Source organism: Aethalodelphis obliquidens, unplaced genomic scaffold, assembly GCF_003676395.1.
Source record: "Aethalodelphis obliquidens isolate GAN/ISIS:26980383/991018 unplaced genomic scaffold, ASM367639v1 scaffold77, whole genome shotgun sequence".
NCBI classification, from domain to species: domain Eukaryota; kingdom Metazoa; phylum Chordata; class Mammalia; order Artiodactyla; family Delphinidae; genus Aethalodelphis; species Aethalodelphis obliquidens.
Genome location: NW_020838021.1, coordinates 7635290 through 7641473, shown reverse-complemented (window position 1 = coordinate 7641473; position 6184 = coordinate 7635290). Strand labels below are relative to the sequence as shown.

Here is a 6184-nt window from a genome sequence, read left to right as displayed (position 1 = left end):
CTCAGCCTGCAGGTGGTTTGGGTCACAGAGCCTAAGCTACAGTAAAGAAAAAGCAATTTGGGCCTAGAAACAAGAACGTTGGAAGTTACAGGGAGACAGATTTGTGTACAAAGGCCTTATTGTTCTTTTGCAACCATATTGAAATTTACTCTTTTTACCCAGGTTAACAAAATGTATCACAAGAAAAACTAAACATTGGATTTAATAAAAACAACACTTTTGAAAGCAGAACACAGTCCCCACCCAGGATATAATATTGCAAATGGTCACTTCTGGGATCAAGTTACCATACTAGAGGAACCAAGTTGTTAAAGCATAGTTAATCTCAACTGAGCCACTTATCTGCACTGTAGTAAAGTACTTAAAATCACTCCCAAGATCAAGGTTTAAAACCATTTTAAGAGACAAGACTTTAAATGTTTTATAGCCACTTCTGTAAGAGGTGCTTTTCCTTCCCCAAATGGTCAAAGCTTAATGAGAAGGTTGACAATACTTTTTTTCCCCTCATCATATCTTCTGTTTAAAAATATTTACTATTACTACTGGTCATATGGTTTATATCTTGTCTGATCTGGGAAGTGTAGTCCAAGAAGTGAGGTTTGAGAAAGGAAGATGCTGCTTTCCTGGAGGAATGGGTGGTCCTCTGGGTGCAGGCCACATAACATGACTTATTTTCCCTAGTTATATAAATGGAGTGCCCAGAGTTCCTTGATCTTCAGTAAACTGGGGTAAAGAGTGAGCATTATAATGGTGAGAAGTATGTGTACTTACAGGTGGATTACCCTGTTGAGGTGAGGTAGGTCCTGGTGGAAGACATTTCATATAAGGTGGCATCTGAGCAATAATAGGTCTATGGAGAGGGTGGTGGAGTAGAAGTCACTGATGCACCTGAAGCGTGGCTATGAATCAAGTGAAAAGTACCTGTGGTCTGGGAAGGATGTGGCCTTTGATGACTTATTGATTGCAGAGGAGGTAGCGTGGTAAAATATTGCTGTGGAGGCATAGTTCCATGAGAGTTCAAAACCACTGGTTGACCCTGATATTCAGGATGATGGTGAGCAATTGCAGAGGCAGGAGGCAGTGGTTCTCAAGTACCCGAATTTGAGTCATTCTGAATAGGGACAGTTACTAAATTGCTATGTTTTCTTGTTGAAATGTAAAGGTTTTCTGACTCAGCTTCCTGACTCACTGAAAAATATAGAGGTGAATTCATGGACAGTGAACTCTGCTGGAGGAGCACTATCTTCTTGTGGCAGATTATATGGCTTGTGCGAACACTTTGCAAAGGAGGTAGTAGTATCATAAGGTATTGCTTTGGCGGAATATGGTTCATATGATGCTCATCTGGCGGCGTTATAAGATCAGATTTCAGTCGGTGGTGGGACAACATGCAGAATGAACATTTTCAAGTTGAGTACGGGCAACAGAATTTTCAGCTCTTGTATGGCCATGGTTGATATGAGCCTTTAAGTCTCTTTGAGACAAACACGGTCTCTTGCATCCTTGAACAGTGCCACATGTAAAGAGAGAATCTTGCGTATGCTTCTCAATTCGTTCCACAGGATTACTACAGCCTGGGAACATCTTACTGCCTTCTTTTCCATGTAAAATAGCACAGGCATAGCAAAAAGCATGCTTGCATGGAATCATCTGCCCATCGATTTTAATTGGCAATTAGCATTTGTCACAGAAATGCACTGGGGTATCATCCTTTTCACCTAAGATGTTTATCTGAAAGTCCCAAAAAACATCTTCAACACATCCTTGTTCATTTCTAAAAGCTTTACCCCCTGGAGTCATACCGGTCCTCTGCACTATGATCGAATCCTTGAGCGCGCTCCGTGATTCAGCTCTCAGAGCACGAGGGGAGCGGAAGTCAACCTTACTGACCCAGGGCGCGCGTGTGCCGTACTCTCTTGAGTTCAGGAAGCGGAAGTACGTCCAGGTCACTGTACCTTTGACCTCGTCTTACCAACCTCCTTTCCAGTGAGAAAGTCGGGCAGAAGGAGAGTGAATGTTTGAAGAGTTTTGGTGCCGAGGTTGCTTAGGCTGCTCTTGTTATGCTTCAAGAAAAAAAATAGACTTAAACTGGAAAAAGAGACTAATCCGGAATGGGGGAGGGGAGAGCGTGTGTGTGTGTGTGTGTGTGTGTGCTGGCATGGGCAAGCGCAGTAGTACATGAAAGCAGAAGCCCGAGCAGGTAAGGCAGCCAGCCCATCCTTAAAGGTTTTTTTGTTTTTGTTTTTTTTAACAATGCAGTGCTTTGCTTTTTGGAGGTAAAAGCTCACCCATCGTTTGAAATGTTCAAATAGAGACTGGAAAGCTTCTTGTCAGAGATGCTGTAGATCTAGCTTCTCAAACTTTTCTGACAAAGTACCCCTAATGGTAGAGAAAACTTTACTAAAACTGTGAGGGTAAGGGGGGACAGAGTTCTAAGTACTTCTGAAAGCAAGATATTTCTCTGAATAGTTGTACTTTAAGTTATAGGAATATTATATGAATATAACTTCCTTTTTCAGAATGTTTGTTTTAATAAAAAATAATGCTTTTGATTACTTAGTTAAATTACTTGAATCTCTCCCTGCCCCTAAGTCTTTGAGTAATAGTGAAATCCCAGGAAGTTGTGCCAGGATATGTCACACACTGCTGGATTTCCCCTCAGTGTTGGTACACTAGTTTGTGATGCACGATAAAGAGTGGCTCCTTTACTGAGTATCAATGCAAGGTCATCCAGTAGGACTTGGAAACCTTTTTTATACAGGATCCTTTATAATGGTATTTGTATATAAGAGTATTTATCTGTGCATGAAAGTTCAAAGTTAAAAGCCCCAACAAATTAGGGAGGTGATTAGTCACATTATAAAATGCCTTCCCATATCCCCAAATTTCTCATTTTTGTTCTTTAAATGTTATATTCTCTTGGTATATTTGATATATGTTTATAGAGTATTAACAACTTGGAGGAGAGACCTTAGTAAATCAAAAATTAAGGGGCAAATAATCAGTAGTGATGACTACTCCAAGATGGATATGAAGCATATTAGAAATGATCATATTCGTTTATGGAAAGATAAGGCTGGTTATACAGAAATGTCATTTGTACCCACCTTTTGGGAACCTAGTCTACTGTAAAGTGAGGCTCACCCTCCCTGTGATAGCTTCATTTCATACTGTACAGAATAAGTGTTCTCATTCTTATTTACAAAGCAGCTTTGCAAAGGAAGCGATGAACTATCATGACCAAATATGCCAAATACATGATTAAAAAATAATTAAAGGGTAGGTCAGAGCAGGAAATTGCCCTCATTAAGCAGATTATTCATTTCTGCTGAAACGCCAAGGCACAAAGCTGACCTTTGCCAAACAAAAAAAGTCAGCAGGGATGTTGCACCAGGTTGAAAATGCTGCAGAGAAAAGAAAAAAAGATTAAAAGCCATAAAAGCATTTTTTGATGGTCTCCGTTTAGATATTGGAATTGCCGAAGCATACAGCTAGATCAGAATATTTTTGCAATAATACTCCATGATTGATGCTGGGGAAAATTTCACATTTGCTGATACACTTTGTAAAAGAAAAAATGTATAGCCACATGGGACATTTTATCAGAGAGAGTGAGTGAGCAGCAGAGATAGGGTTAAAAAGAATAATAGATCCCCTTTTGATGTTGGAAATGGTGATGAAGCTTACAGGTGGTAAAAAGAAGGAATCAAGGGCAGAGGCTTAGGGAAAAGTTACTTTGTCCATTTCATTATTGATGAATTCTTGAAAAGTTGCGTGTAAGTAGGCACCAGTTTTCTCATCCTGACCTATAATATCATTTCACGACTGTTTTGTCTTTATTTTGAATTTGTCATCTGTGGGCAATGGCTACTGGTGCTTAAGCTTTTTTAAAAATTGAAATACAGTGGATACTGCTACTTAGGCTTTTGATTTCTTTGGCCTTCTGCCAAATAGCTAATGCCATGCAAGCAAATACATGTGTACCAGGGTACCTTGTGACTTAGTGTACACCCTTCTTTTTGCAAAATAATCCTGCTTGAAGTGGTTTTCAAACCTTTTTCTGTATTCAGAAGGGTGCAGCTGCTCTGAGTGAAGTCACAGTAGGGGAGCCCAGAGTGTTACCTCCTTAACACTCCCACAGCTCTGGCATCCTTTCACCCCCTCTTATAGTTGTCTTTTAGGCAGTTCAGCGAAGCACAGTTTCAATACCACTCCTCAAATACATGTTTTCTCAACTGACGTATAAAATGTTTATAATGAACCATGTCGTATATCCAAAAGAATAGATGAGCACCCATATGTCTACCACCTAGCTTAAGAAATAGAGCATTATCAGCCCACTTGAAAGCTGCTGCACTCTCATGAAAGGAAAGCACTATACTCAGTTGTGTGTTCATCATCCTCTTTCTATTTTCAGTTTTAAAAATCACATATGTATATATATTTATACAAAATATTGTTTACTTTTGCATGTCTTTCACTTTGTGGGGATGGAATAATACTGTGACTTTATTCCCTTAACATTATATTTCTAAGATATTTCATGTTATTGCATGTATTTTATTCATTTTCAGTATTCTGTTGTATGAATATATTATAAATTTTTCCTATAGATGAATACTTGGTTTGCTCTCAGATTTATAAGTGCTGCTATGAAACATTCTTGTACATGTGTCTTGTACATGTTCAAGAATTTTTCTAGGGTATGTATACAGGAGAGGAAGTACTAGATCATAGAGAATAAGCATATTCAACTTTTCCAAAGAGTTCATATCAATTTATCAGCAGAGTGTAAAAGTTTTTGTTGCTCCTCATCTTCACCAACACTTCTTATTAACAGACTTTTTTTTTTTTTTTTTTTTTTTGGTTGCGGGCCTTTTCCTTTTTTTGCCTTTTCCTTTTGTGGGCACAGGCTCCGGATGCGCGGGCTCAGCGGCCATGGCTCATGGGCCCAGCCGCTCCACGGCATGTGGGATCTTCCCGGACCGGGGCAGGAACCCGTGTCCCCTGCATCGGCAGGCGGACCCTCAACCACTGGGCCACTAGGGAAGCCCCCAGACTTCTAATTTATTACAAATTTGGTGGTTGTAAACTTCATATCATTATGTTTCTGTTTTGTGTTTCTCTGATTACAAGTGAGGTTGCACAGCTTTTCATGGTTTATAGGCCATTTATAATTCCTCTTTTGTCAAATACCTGTTCATATCATTGGACCATTTTTCTGTTGAACAATTTGTATTTTTCATTAATAGTTTGTAGGAGTTTTTTATATCTTTTTGAAACTAATTCTTTGCCAGTTATATGACTTAACAATCGTTTCCTCTAAGCTTGTAAGTTGCCTTTTAATTTCTTTATGGTGTCTTGTGATACGCAACTTGTCAATTTTGATGCTTTAGAATTCTCAATCTTTTTCTTTATGATTAGTGTTTCTCTGATATGCTTAAAATGTTTTCCCTAACCTGAGATCATAAAAGATATTTTCCCTTACATTTTTTTTTAAGTTTGGTCTTTCAAATGGAGTCTTCTTTAATTGACCTGCAACTGATTTTGTATGGTGTAATGTAGGGATCCATTTTTTCCCCTCCATATAAATAGTTATCCCAGAACCATTTATTAAATAACTCATTCTTACTCTTCTTATCTTCAGTGGCTAACTCTGTCATATATCTGGTTTTCATATATGCATAAGTCTGTTTCTGGATTCTCTATTCCATTCCATTGGCCTATTTTCTTATCGCGTCTTAATTGCTGTGGCTTTATAAAGTTTTAAGATTTTGGAAAAGGGAGCAAATCTCCCCAACTTACTTTTCAGGATCATTTTGCTTATTCTTGGCCATTTGTTCTGTGAAGATATTTTAGGTTGGTGGGATATTGGAGAGAGGGATGAAGGAGTTAAGGAAAAGAAAGGGAGAGAAGAAGGGTTACAAATAAACATTTGCTCATGCTACAGTTATTCTAAAAGTCAACGCTGCTTTTGAAGTCAGATATTTTCAAAGCTCAGAAAAGCTGCCTGCCTAAATTTACTGGCATTGCTGTCAGTACTCTGTGAGATGCACAGGGTTAATGTAATTTTTATTTCTTCTAAGACTTATTTCTTTGGGATCTCACTGTTTCTTGGGATGGGCAGTATACCATTGTGATTAAAAAAAACATGGCCTTTGCTATCAGGCATGCTTCTGTTTAA

General features: G+C 38.6%; 1 pseudogene; it reads right to left on the bottom strand.

Moving 5' to 3' along the window:
* Nucleotides 1-539: 539 nt before the first annotated feature.
* On the bottom strand, nt 540-1825 carry LOC113612469 (E3 ubiquitin-protein ligase Hakai-like; annotated as a pseudogene).
* Between the last annotated feature and the right edge of the window lie 4359 nt (nt 1826-6184).